General features: G+C 42.2%; 1 long non-coding RNA gene across 5 annotated transcripts in view; it reads right to left on the bottom strand.

Annotated features, from left to right (window-relative positions):
* Positions 1 to 10,346: 10,346 nt before the first annotated feature.
* Positions 10,347 to 14,495, bottom strand: part of LOC139826426 (uncharacterized) — a 38,712-nt gene continuing 34,563 nt past the window's right edge. For 3 of the 5 annotated variants that reach the window (XR_011736476.1, XR_011736474.1, XR_011736473.1), the window contains one exon: positions 10,347 to 11,680. This is a non-coding gene — a long non-coding RNA (uncharacterized lncRNA). The remainder of the gene's footprint in view (positions 11,681 to 14,495) is intronic. The other 2 variants (XR_011736477.1, XR_011736475.1) reach the window with 2 other exon arrangements.

Below are 14,495 nucleotides of genomic sequence, written 5' to 3' on the forward strand. Positions count from 1 at the left end.
ACCCCAGCACACTGCTCCACCTCTGCCCTGTCCCCACGATGTCCCTGCTTGCTGTCTGCAGGGCACGGAAGAAATCAGCGGCAAAAAAGCATATACGTGCAGTCACATAAACACATAAACACTTTCACTCACAGTAGTGCTCTCATTATCTGGCCATTGGAGGCAGTGAAGGCTGAGACAGGAGAGACGTTATAGGATCCTGTCTGTCTAGTGCATTCACAGTCCACTCAGGCTGGGAATGACTTCCAGATGTCAGTGTGCTGCGAAACTGCCTCCAGCCCACAGCCCGATCCCTTATCAATCACACTGGACAACACTGGCACCGAGCGGGGGGAAGTGGTGGCTCATTCAGCCAGAAAAATAAAAAGTGTATGTGATCTACCTTGAATCCCTGATACGAAATCTCATTTAAATGCCTTTCTGAGAGAAACAACTGTTAAAGGGTTAACTGGTAAAGAAAGTAAATGTTTGGATCTTTTTGTGTTGGCCTGATTATGATGTTCCAGTCAGCAGAGATACAAAAGTCTGTATAGACAGTCATTTTGATTTTAAATGGCATGGTTCAGGTTACCTTAACTGCATGTCACAGATTAGCTGAAGCAATGCTGAAATAATCAGCATCCACACCACCAAAAACTTCTGTATGCAGACAACTCCTATTAAGAATTATGTAGGATTTTTTTGTGTGTGTGTAGAAATTACATTCTTGAGGTCTCCTCTTTTTTTGTGAACAACTTTTTCACACTAGCATTTAGAATCAAACTGAAATGAATTTTCTGTAAGAAAGACTGCTTTTTTCCACTTCATGTTCAGGTTCTGTCTACTGAAGGAAATAATTTATTCTTCTAGTGATGATCTTGTACCCCATGATTTTTTGAGCACATCTATACAACTGAATTTGCCTCCTAATTTTTTCTCCTGCAAAACTAGAAATCTCTCCCTTCTCTCTCTCTTTTTTCTTTTCTCTTTTTTAAATAGGAACAGCATATAAAACCTTTTCTTTTCTATTTTTTTCCCCCTAATGTATAGCCCTACCATAATTTTGAGCCTTTTCTATGCAATACCACAGAGTATAGAGGGATACAGATTCTTCCTTCAATTCACTTGCCCAGTGCTGCTTTGGAGGGATTGATTTATTTTCTTCTGGCAAGTCATTTCAACTGTGTTGTTTCTATAATTGTAGGTATATGAACCTATTTGCTGCAGAACATGTGTCACATTGCAACTCACACCTGTTTGAACTGGCAAGAAGTGTGCAGTTACACACCTACCCGGGTCAAGCTCTTTGTTGCAAATGTATACTCATTTTGAAGCTAAGACAAAAGCTTAAGGTATTTAGCAACCTTAAGTTGTAAATTGGACATCCTTCAGGATTTTTCAAAAGCACACAGGCATAAATCTCCCACTAGATGTTTATCGGCATCATTAAGCCCCTAAATTACATTATAAACTTGTTGCTTTGGCATTTTTTTTTTCCTTAGCAAATTTCTTACAAAATAGTCCTGCCTTTCCCTGAATGTATTACTTCCAAGTACGCACCAAATGCTTTGGCAGAATTATGTTCATGCTTCAAGCTATTTGGAAAATGTTAATTTAATCTGCTCCCTTTTTGTTATTCATGTGGGCAGCCAGTCACATAAATCACATGTTATCATTTCTGCCTTCTCACTGGCTGCCTTAATGTCTTTACCAAGAGAATTATGAGCACCAAAGGCAATAAACAGCAAAGCCCAGGTGATTCACGGCTGATAGGAATTTGAGGATAACAGTTATTCCACTTAAAATTCACTAAACTTGTAGTTGATCTCAGCATATTTGTGGCTTCCATGTCTTTGCATCTAATGTAGCCCCTGCCTCCACAAATCACAGCTACTGCATGCTTATCCACAGGAGTGTTTCCCAGACACTTTTCTTTTACTCTTGATCGCTTCACCTGACTGATGGTCCAATAAAGCCTGCATTGATGAATCTGGACACTAAAAATTAGTGCCTTATCCTGTGTTTTGGAATTGAAAGAAATATTTAGATGCCTGTGTATACATATAGGGTCTTAATGACAGACTTACGAGCCTCCTGGTAATTCAGTGTTGAAGTCCAGGGTGTACTGCCTGGACATATATATCAATTAATTAATTTTTATTACCAGATTTAATTTTAAACTGTAGTAATTTCTTCTTGAAATTGACCAAGATAATAAAAATTAACTAATATCCAGGTAACAGGCACAAAGCAGGGTTGACACTTTGTGGTCAGAAAGGTAAATATTTACTTCAATAAAGACCTGCCAAGCTCACAAATTCTGTGAAAAAATGAGATTTTAGTGAAGTAAGCAATAGATTTTCTTTCACAAAAATAGCATTCTAGTAATGCTTGGTTTTCATGGGAGCGTTTCACCAGAATTGCAGTATTCTATTTTACAGAGAAAAAGGGTACTTCTGAAGAAGTGCTAGGAATGACTTGTCTTTTTTGACTAGATTGGAAGATGAGCACTTATATTTTTGTCTGTTCTGTGGTTTTTCCAAAGACTGCATCTATTTTTCAAATGTTCCAGGCTTGGTGCATCATCAAGATAACGAGGGCTCAGCTTCCTCAGCATCACTCTCTGACTCCTCTGGCACAGCATCTCCCTTCAATAGCTTCTGAAACCTTATTCCTCTGCACAAGGAGGCTAGGCGAAGAAGAGAGGTGCTGCTCTCTTTACACTTGTCTGCTGTAAGCACATTTTACATCATTCTGCTTTGTTTACTCTTCGCAGACATTGGGGGAGGGGGATATTTTTGTTTAGGGAATTTTTATGTTTTTCGACCTTTACCCATCAGATGGAGAATGGCTAACCTCTCTCATACCAGGGAATTTTTATGTTAGAGAAGAAGGGTTTAAGAAAATGAAGAAAATACAGATTTCTGTTTTCTTATCTATTTGCTATTGCCTGGGTGAACACATCACCTTTCTGACAGAACAACATCACCTACAGAGAAAGTCAAGAGCAGCCATACAGAGGTAAAAGAGAGACATTAAGGCAAGCCAGGGGAGCAGAAGGGAATTTCATCTGTTCATATTCCTCATTTCCTGTTTCAAATGTTTTTTTAGCCCTTTAAAATTACCAGGCAGACTGCCTCTGCAGATTGGTCAGTTCAGATCCTCTCTGTAAATCAGGTCCTTCCTGACTGCAGTGCAGAAACCTCACTTCAGCCTAATTCAACAGCCGAAGGTTTGGCAAGCGCAGACACAGCCCCTTTGCCAAGGGTCTGTGGTCCTCACCAAATCAATCACCACCACTAATGGACAGGTGAGGACACTCCTACCTAAAAGAGGGTTGCGTCTGAGGAGCAGAGTCCAGGGTCTATTTTAACCCCAAAAAGGCTGGTCAGGCTGGAAGTGGAGAAGTGGAGCAGTGTAGCTGGTCCACTGACTTCTGCTGTGGTTTAGGGACTTAAAGAGAGGTTTAGACTCTGACCCTACCTGCCCCACATCACAGACTCCAACATTACCACTGGGTAAGGACAGAAAACATTTTTATGATGATGTGGTGTGTCTGCAGTGACAGCAGAAAGGGAAAACGAAACTCTGCAGTTCTATGTCTCTGCAAAACTCAGTGTCTCCCAGTAAATGTACAGACCACTGCTATCTTCCCTACTGGTCACCAGGTCTGAGGAAGAAAACTTTTGTATCCCTGTATAGTAATGCTCTTGCCAGAGCAGCCAGGTACATGAACAAGCTACATTTTGGCAAGCAGAACTGCAAAATTCATACCAGACTGGCTGCTTCAAGGTACCTTAGTGAAGGCTTACCAGCTTGCCAGCCTCAGGGTAAATGCAAGGTACATATGCTCTTTTTGCCTGAGGAGTAAACATGCCAAATCACAGAGGGGTAAAACAGGTACGATGCAGCAGGGCACACAATAGGCAGATGTGTCCATGAGCCTGCAGAGTGAGTGCAGAGTACCCTAAAAATTTGGCTATGTTTGTCTGTTAAAATCAGATCCCTTTGATGTGGCCACTCACTGCATTGTAAAGCAGTAGAAAAACAGGCCACTAGAAATGCATACAGAAATGTTTGGTTCAGTTTCCCTGGCTTTTCTCTACCTGCCTCAGTTCAAATTAGATGATCTCTACAGCTATTGGCTTCATTCCATACCATACTACTGAGCTGCTCTCTAGAGATATTTGTTTCCAAACCTCAAGTTATTTCCTTTAAATTTAACCTAAATTAAGGAGGCAGAGAGGGAAAAGTATGTGGTGGTTTTGTAGCAAAAACACTGTCTATGTTCCAAATTTCCCAAGAGGTTGTTTTTTAATTAAAGTGCAGCAGTTCTGGAGGAGAGAGTAGAAGTGCATGACGAAAGCCCTTCCCCAAGCCAGTACCTCATTTATTTTGCTCTTTAGGCCTCTGCAATTCTACAAAAACCTCTGTTGTATGATAACTGTCCTAGATGTAAAATCCGCACAGCTTGTTTAGTTTTTTTCATCTAAAGACTGGCTTTTGGAGAGTGACTAGGTCAGCTAAGAAGGACAAAGCAACTCACAAATATGATTTTACAGAAATCTTGGTGGAAGGTGAGCGTGGTCCTGCCAGATTCCTCACAGGCTGGAAGCCTACAGCAGTTTCACGGGAAACATGGAAAGCCAGCCAGGTCCCTTCTTTTAGCCCCACACAAAGGCACATTTGGCCTCCTCCCAGTCTTTCTGCCCACAGCCCTAACCCTGTGCAATGTCTCAAGAGTGGTCAGTTAAAGCCACTCACCTTCCCTACCAAAGCACCAAGCAGCATGAATGAGGAGGCAGGTGGAGATGTACACCATCGCCACCTCAGGCAGGTCTCTGACATCCCCTCCAGGAGCAGAGGAAGGAAAGAAGAGCCTTGCTCCCTGTGCTGTTAATGCACTGCTATGAAGAAAACTTCAATGCCTTTACTCAGCTGGCCACAGAAGACCTTCCCTCCTGCTTCTCACCAGCTTGTTTTGCCATCTGTGTAGCTAATACAGGCCTCCAAAGAAAAACAACTTGCAATGTATGTCTACTTAAACTGCTGATATCATCTACAGAGCTCCTCCTCTGTTTTCATACATATATATATATCCATTTTTCAGCTGTGTAGTGACTATGGCCTTTATTTTCACCCTGCTCTAACTCCATACCACAGTACAAACTTTTACCCTGTAAATGTCTTCAGACCACCATTTCCACTGTCCAACACACACTGTGAAAGTTTCCCCCTCCCCAGCACATTTTAAGGTCACTTCCATCAGTTCAAACACTGATTATTCATTATATGAAGTATCTGAGCTGCTAGCCGATGACAGCCAGGAAACCATAAGCTGCCTTGAGGTTTGTCTTCCTATCAGCTCCTGCAGCTGGGTGATGTGGGATTTTTTTTCTGCCATTGAAACTATTAAGTTGCTGCAGTTTGTTTGGTTTCAGCTTACCATAATTGCTGCCATTTCCACGGCTGATTTGGGCTATATTTGAAGTTGACATACAATACAAAGTGTGCTGCATGTGTAGCTGCTCTCCATGTGTCAAGAAATTAGAGAGGGAGAGTGTGTGTATATGTGCGTGTATGCATATATATAAACATCTGCCATGTAGATGTCTTCTACTTACTCATGTCTCTGAGGGGTTTACTCTACCGAAGGCAACTGACTATCTTAACTGCCCTTGCAGTGATAATCATTCAGGTTCCTGCTACTGGGGAAATTAATTTTGGTTGAGTGAGAGAAGAGACCACAAGCAGGGGAGAAGTGGGATGACTTCCAGAGGCTATTTAATGTATACGAGTTACAGGCTGCAGGTCTCAAAGATGTTAAACACAGAGCTGTATGTGGATGTGCAGCCCTTAGGGTGACATTTGTTTGTGGTCCTGAGACCCTCGCTCCTTGAGGGCCTGTAATTCAGTGCAGTCTCAGAGCTGCTCTTACCACAGGCACCCAGGCCATCAGCTATTTATGGCCCGTGGACCTGAAGGGAACCCTGGCCCAGGAAAGGAAAGGCGATGGCTGGCATGGGAGACAGGGTTGTCCTTCATTGGAGCTGCTGGCACAGACCTCAGAACAACCAGACAAAAGCCCTTTCTTGAGTGACTTTCACTGTGTCTCAGGTCCTCATTTGTAACTGAAGATAAAGATGCTGCCCACCACTTTTGGCAATGTTTGTGGTGCAGGCTCCTTTGGTGCAGACTCCTTTCTAGTATATGTGAATGCATTACCCAGTGGGATGGTAAGAAGGCACCGATCAACACTGTGTTACAAGGCACCTGAAGAGTATCTGATGAAAAGAATAGTGAAACATACTGCAGTATGTTTGCACTAATAGAAATGGAACAAATAAAAGTAAGGTAGATTAGGTTTCTTATTTTCCATTAACAAAAATATTTACAGTCCTTCTCTGAGTCTTACCTTCCCTATGCTGACCTGCACAGATGATCATCAGAGTTTGTCCCTTTAAATCTCCAGCAGGTACTCTTATGAGGCAAAGAGGATGAAGGAAACCACAGGCTTTTTTGAAACCATATGAGGACCAGAGGAGGAGAGTGCCCATGGGTGCAAGGACACCTGTTTTCACTGAATCTCTTTTTTTTTTTTTTTTGCTGTTCCCAGCTTTGAGCACACCTGGAAGGCACAGTAGCATATCACCCAGCAAAAATAAACTAGATGGGAGATGGAAGAGACCAGTGTAAAAACATGATACATTGGGGTAACTGTAGTGGGTCAACTGGAGGTGGCTTCTCATGTGTGTCTGAAAGCCGTGCTCACGGTAGTGATAGAATGCAAGCTGCCGTGTTTTGCTTCACACTCTGGTTTCCCTTGTTGGGAAGCAACAGTTATTTCATGGCAAATAACTTAGCCAGAAGTAGATGCTGCACTGAAAACAGGGGTCTCACTGTCCCAGTGTCAGTGGTGGATGTGCTGAGTGTGAATCCTTGTGCCTGTTACCCGCTAGCCCCACACAGTGCACCAGCGCAGGACTTCTGGTGATACATGGCCGGTAGTAGTTCTGTTTAAGTTGACAGCAGCTGTACGTAGGTCTCCTCTGTGAGTGTAAAATTACTCAGACTTGGAGTATGAGGACCAGAGGGTGTGTGCTGAACTAGCCCAACATCCTGCCTCCAGCGCTGGCCAAGAGCAGATGCCAGTGGAAGAGTAGAGGAAGAGGACAGGAATACAAGAAGCAAGTGGTTACACCTCTGAGGTGTAACCAGGTCCTGGCCCCTGAGCAACCATGGACACAGAGCTGTGCCATGAATCACAGAATCACGGAACCACAGAATCACAGAATGGTTGGAGTCAGAAGGGACCTCTGGAGATCATCTAGACAAACCCAGCTGGTAAAGCAGGTTCACCTGAGCAGATTGCACACAAATGTGATCAGGAAGGTTTTGAATGTCTCCAGAGAAGTAGACTCCACAACCTCTCTGGGCAGCCTGTTCCAGTGCTCTGGGACCCTCAAAGTAAAGACGTTTCTCCTCATATTCAAGTGGAATGTTCTATGTTTCAGTCTGTGCCAGTTGCCCCTCATCTTATTGCTGGGCACCACTGGAAAGAGTTTTTCTCATCCTCTTGATACCAACCCTTGAGATATTTATAAGCATGAATAAGATCCCCTCTCAGCCTTCTCTTCTCCAGGCAGAACAGATCCAGCTGTCTCAGTCTTTGCTCATAAGGAAGATGCTACAAGCTCCTAATCATCTTTGTGGCTCATCACCTTACTCCCTCCAATAATTCCTTATCCTTCTTAAACTGGAGAGCCCAGGACTGAATGCAGTACCCTGGATGTGGCCTCAACAAGACACAGTAGAAGGGGAGGATGACCTCCCTCGGCCTGCTGGTCACACTCTTCCTAATGCACCCCAGGACACCAATGACTTGCTGTGGTTTGGGCAGCAGGAGGCTGGAGGCTGAACCCCAGCTCTTCCACAGAGGTGAGCTGTTTTACATCCCTTTATCCTTTTTTTGATAATTGGGATAATAGGACCTTGGCACCTTGGCCAAGTGTGTGTTTTGAGATCCATGGGTCAGATGCTACATAGGGGCTAAACATCGGTGTATATCACAGTGTACCATCGTATAAGGATGCAAAAACTCAGGGCCTGGCTCCAGACCAGTTCAGATCTCCCAGGTGAATCCACATGCTGTGTCACCTATCATCACTCACATGCAAGCCTGTACCCCTGCTCCCACAGAGGCTGATTGACACCTCCCATCCCCTTTCATGCCATCACCCCCTGGTCCTGCATTCCCTTCCCATCTCCAGGCTGCTTGCTGATCCTGCTCCTCCCTGCTGCCCTGCCACATCAGCCACCCCTGCCCTGGCAGCCTATCTGCCCATACTGGCCCGAGACACAATGGGGTGCTGATTACAGCCTGCTTTTCATGTGTGTGAAACCTGAAAAATGGCTAAGCAGCAGCTAATGTAGCTGTATGAGTTTATTTTTGTTTCCACCTATCCCCTGACTCACTGTTTCTCAGGATTTGCTGAGCTGCAGAAGCTCTGCTGATGGACAGGTGTCTTTGGTAGATCAAGGACTTGAGCATAACCCCCCTCCAGGATGGGGATGGGACCAGTTCTCCCTTGCCGGTCTTCCCCCATCCCAGGTCTCTGCTGACACAACAGGGACTGGCACCACCTGTCTGTTCAAATTACACCATGGGTGCCAAATGACAGCTACAGCTCTGCAAAAAACAACTGGTGGCTATCTAGCATAAACTCTCCTTCCCAGCATCACCTTTGCCAGATCCTCTTTTTTCTCCACTCAAAGAATGATTTATTTCAGCATCTTCTAATATATCACCTGAAGCCCTCCCTACCACCAGTACTGCGGGAGCTAGTCAGGAATGTGATCCATTGCTAAGGATGTATTTTTAAAGCAAAGCAATAGCATATTCTGTGTAGAGAAAGGATTCAGTTCCTTACTGTAAGCAGCTTTTGTTGAGCTGAATGAAATAACAGGTCGCAAAGCCTTTTGTTTTTCAGACTGACATTCAGACCATTTCTGCATTTTTGACCCATTAGTCCTCTGTCCAGGCTAACAGATTTTTGGAAACACTACAGAGGGGCTGTAGACACTGTATTTGCTGACGCCAACCATAATCAGAAGCATTTCACAGGAACAACTGCTGGCAGCCACAGTGCTGACTGTGGAAAAGTGTAGTGAATGAAAAGGAGTTGCAGAAACAAAGGCTGAACTAAAAAAACAATGAACAACCCCCCATCACATTTCCAATCAGTTTGCCATTCACAGGAGGCTCTCCTTTGTGCAGCCCTCCTTCCCCACTATGTCCTTGAGGTTCCTCCGAGCCTACACGCTCAGGGTTGAAACCTTAGCTGGGCACAGGTTGCATCAAACAGACCAAGGCTCCTATTAGAGAGGCTGGGGAGTGGCCACCAGCCTACGGTGCAGATGTCCTGTAACAAGTCAGATAGCATTCCCCCACATCACAGAGAAATGGTGATCTCCAAAAGTGTGTCATCTGGGGTTTCTCTGATTTTTTTGCTGCTGCTGTTGTTCTTGGCCACATGCTCGTCCCTGCTCTGGAGAACAGCGTGTGGATCTCCCTCCACTGGTAGTACAGCAGATGGTTCATGGTAGCCACAGCCAGAACAAGCTGAGCACAACAGCTAGGTCTAGAAGAGCTTGGCTATTTTGATTTCCCGTTTAAAAAAAAAAAAAAAATCAAAATATTTTCTTTGTTGGGGAGGGAAGAGATGTTTTCTTTGCCTTACCAGGATGTGGTTGCAAAAGTAAATGAAGATTAAGGAGATTAAACTGGAGGGAACTTTTTCAAGCCATGAAAGGTGAAATACTTAAAAATGCCCAGCAAAATTTTGTTCCAGAGAGAGCAGGGGATAAGGGAGTCAGTTCTTCAGATAGATTTATTTCACTGTTTGTGGCTCTAAAGTATTTTCATTTAGGGGACAAAAAAAAAAAAAGAAATAAAGAAATCTGTGTGATGAGGGGAAACAGACTTTGTAAAGTCCTACATCTGAAGAAGCCAAAAGCCACGTGTTGAATGGAGGTAGGGCACAAACCACTCCTGCATTGATATATTCATAGTTGTCTCAAGGAAATCCTATACCTCTTCCTACAAATGCCTGTATATTCACCAGTGTTTTCTTCGAGCAGCAGAACCAAAGTAAAATCCAACCAAGCATTAGGATTTTACCACAAAGGGGCTGTTCAAAATAACAGTTCCAATGAATCACCTCAGAGGAATCTACACATTTTTTGATGATTAAGTACTGGGTTTTTTGCAAACGTGGTTTTTTTTGTTTTGTTTTTTGTTTTTTGTTTTTTTTTTTTTTACATCTACCTTTGTTAAGAAATGAGCATAATAGGCCCAGAGGAGTGTAAATAAATATAAAATAGTCTGGAGTTTCATGTTAGGAGCTAAAAGGAAATCTAGGGCTCACCTCAACCTGGTAACACATGTTAAAACTATGATTGTAACATTAAAATGCAATTTTGTGTTACCTACAAGTTACATAATACAAGCAGAGCAACCTGCAGCAGAGACTTTTGGACAGGGGACAGCAGCGGAGAGAGGTGATGACACACAATCACCAGCAGAGGGGATTTTAAAATGATAAATTAGAATTAGAGAGTGAGTTATGTTGTGGTGGATGTCTGTTATGGACCACTGGGTCATGAAGAGGCAGATGAGACCTTCTTTGGTCAACTGGAATAACCCTCTTGTCTGCAGGCCATCATCCTCATGTGGAACTTCAGCCACCCCAGTAATATTCCAAACAGTAGTGCAGTGGGGCACAAGCAATCCAGGAGGTTTCTGGAGTGTGTTGACGTCAGCCTTCTGGCACAGGTGATCGAGGTGCTGATAGATGGAGATACTCTGCTGAACCTCATGCTTACAGGAAGGAAGAGCTGGTTGGGAATGTGAAGGTCGGCAGCAGCAACCATGAGATGGCCGCAGTGGAGCGCAGGATCCTGAGAGGAGAGAGATTCTCAAGAAGCCTGGGTAAGTGATGGGCCAGGGGGATTTAGCAACACATATAAACACCTGAATTGAGGAATTAAAGGAGATGGAGCTCAGTGGTGCACAGTGACAGAACAGGAGGCAACGCATGCAAACTTAAATGCAGGAAATTCCACTTTAAAAACCCCACTCATTTACAGGTGATCAAACACTGGCAAGGTTTCCCAAAGAGGCTGTGACATCTCAATCTTGGAAATATCAAAATTTGTTTGGAAAAGGCCCCGAACAGCCTGCTCTGGCTGACCCCACGCCAGCAGAGGGGGTGGACAAGACAAAGTCCAGAAATGCCTGCCAGCCTCAGACCTTCTGTGACTCTGTAGCACATCTCAGGAAACCTTTTCCATAGTAAGACAAGATCTGACTTCCTGGAAGTCAAAAGTTGCATTAAACGGATCTGACTTACATCACTTTAAACATAACTTATTAAAAGAGCAGAGTTGTCTGGTTTTGCAGGATTGCAGGAATCAGTCTTTACTCACAAATAACCTCTAGTGAATTCCCATAAATGAACATGGAAAATTGCTTCTTACCAATGACAGAACTGTAAATATCTGAAACAATAAGGTTATACTCATAGTAGAGTTGTTAGAAATTACTGATGGATGGATGTCCTAACGGCTCTGCTCCCAGCCTCTCCCATTTGTATCAGGTTGCTCATTCTCCCTTGAGTAAAGTCTGGTGGCATAGGCTGGGCTGTGGAAAAAAAATATATTCTTAGTAGGAACAGCTCAACAGTAATAGAGTTAAGGGTTTCTGAATTCAGCATGAAAACACATTAGATCAGGAATTGGTGACAAATCCTACTTCTCCAATGTCAGGTGCATTGAGTTATGTCTGGAAAGACTATCATCCTAAAACATGCGTCTGGACATGTCAAACCAGCTTAAATATCCTTTCCATAGTGTGCAAAAATGAAGTTAACTATTCACTTCATTTAAAAAAATTCTTCATACCCAAATGAACCTATTACTTACTGTGTTGTAAACCTTTCCATTTTTAACATGAGTACTCCCAGCAGCTGAAGTTTCCTTACTATAGCAATAACTTGAGCGAAGAGGCATGAAGTAAACCCTTTTTCTTACCTGCTTTTTTAGTGTGACAAAGAGGATTTTTAAACACTGAAGTCAGGACAGTTTCTTTTTGTCTTGATTTGCATTTGTTACATGCTTATGAGAGCACTACTGAATTTTGCATGGGTCAGTGAAGTCTGAACAGCAAATATGGTTTTATTCGCTGGAAGTACCTATACTTGGATGAAAGCTAAGCTACCTTTGATCAAGTGTAGCCTGAGTTGCACTACAGGTAAAAAAATATGTTGAATTTTAGTTCACATCAGTACAAATGACATGGAGAAAACAAACTACGGGCTTCGAGGAGTGTAAATAATTCCCCAGATTTAAAATGTCCCTGTTTGGATATATCGAATGCTCAGTACCTTTTCCATTTGCAGAAGCCATGCTGGCATCTGCCTGGATGGCTTCACCATAACTCCAGGAGATCTCTGGTGCAGCCAGTGCCATTGGAATATATGCCTTTCAAATGAACCTGGATATTCATTTAAATGTTAACATTAGAATTTTGCGAGTGACTCCTAGAACATCTGTGAATCCAGTCTAAACTGCTTCAGTTCTACTGAGCTGTTTGCATAACTAGCGAAAAAGCAGTTTACAATAGTTCATGCAATTTCAAGAAAAATGGCAGATAAAAACTAGAGGCATCTAAGATCATATTTATCCAGATCTGTCTTGCTGACTGCTTTTGTTTTGTTACTTTTCCTAATTTCTTTGTTCTTCTATTCACTGCAAAGTCATCCTGCCAAAAATAAAATCCCCAGCCTCCATTCCTCTCCCCAAACAACAAAAATCATTTTCCAGCCACAGGACTAGTAAGCATTTCAATTTAACTCTATGTGGTAGCGGCAACTCCGCAAACAACTGTGTTTTAAAACATCTCAATGCTCTAGAAATACTCTGCAGGTATATCTAGAACACTGCTGCTGCATGAAATTTTTCACACACATCTCATTCTCTCTTCAGTCTTCCCCATTTTCTCATTTGTACATTTGTGTAAAGCAGGTTAAGCAACCTCCAAGCATATGAAAAATATACATGCTCATTTTGATTCTGCCCCCTAGACTTGTTTTTCTCTCTCTCTGACAGAATGTGAAAGACACAATTCTACCATTCCTTTTAATGAAATGTCAAACATTTTTATCTGCAGTAGCTCTTCTACCCTCCAAAACCAATTTATTTTGCATTTTTGACATATGAAGCAAAGACAAAGCAAAAGCTTGTTGTTGCTATCATGTTTCAATCAACAAGAGATTTACTGTATTGTCAGTTTTTCAAATGGAAAAAAAATCATTCCAAGCCAAATTTATATGATTTTAAGGCTGCTACTGAGCCAAGACTCACTTTTTTTGTGGCTTGCTCTTACTGATTTAAGCTCTGTTCAAGAAGACTACTTAAATATTTGTCTGTGTGCTTTAAATTGTCCAACCTAGTAAAAATATGATCAATCTTCCTCTCCTGAATACTTTTTTTTATTCTCTTCCAGTTTTAAGGTGCAGAGTTTTCATCTCATAGCAGTGACAAAAAGCAGGGCATTCCAAAATGTACATGAAATATTGGTGTATACGAAGAAACTAGGTAAAGAGCTTCTGTTCTTTATCACGCCTTACAAGAAGGCTTATATGAAATTGAATGATCACAACAGTGCTGAAAAAAAATCCTGACACAAGATGAGATTAAACTGTGGGATCTGTTTTCATAGACAGACCCTAAAGTCCAAAATGTAACAACTTTCAGAAAGGGCTAGATGCTTATATAAGCTCTGAAAACATCAAGGACAAGCATTTGGAAGAGGTATTAAAACATACTCTCCAGAGTTTAAGCAAAACTATTACTATCAGTAATCAAGACGATGCCTTGTCTGCAAGTTTCTTACTTTCATCTGAAGCATCTGGCACTGACAGCTCTCAGATGTGGGATGCTTGACTAGATGGATGATGGATATAATCCAGCATAACAGTCTCCACATTCCAGTTCCACTGTATAGAGGCTACTAGGCATTTTTCTCCTCCATGTAGAACCTAAAATTTTCCGTGACAACCTTCTGCACCACCCTGTCTCATAGCAGCTATAACACAAAGCAGATTTTTACAAGCATAATGTTATAAAGCACAAAGGTGCAATACTAACAATTAAGTAAATTATTACACCCTTTATACCCTTTTCTTCTTTAAAAGAGATTCTCATTACAAAGAGCAATAGTGAAAAGCAAGGGTTAATTAATCAAGTTTTATTCACCAATACTATGTTAAAAAGAATAGAAAAATTCCAGAGATCTTATTCCTGGAATCAATGCTTGCAGCAAAAGTTCTTTCACAAGCAATCCTTTTCTTGTTTGTTTGGGTTTTGGTTTTGGTTGGTTTTGGTTTGTTGTTTTTTGTTTGTTTGTTTGTTTGTCTTTTAATATCAAACATTTTAGAATCAGTATTTTAACCCAA

This window comes from Patagioenas fasciata, chromosome Z, assembly GCF_037038585.1.
Source record: "Patagioenas fasciata isolate bPatFas1 chromosome Z, bPatFas1.hap1, whole genome shotgun sequence".
Classification (NCBI taxonomy): Eukaryota; Metazoa; Chordata; class Aves; order Columbiformes; family Columbidae; genus Patagioenas; species Patagioenas fasciata.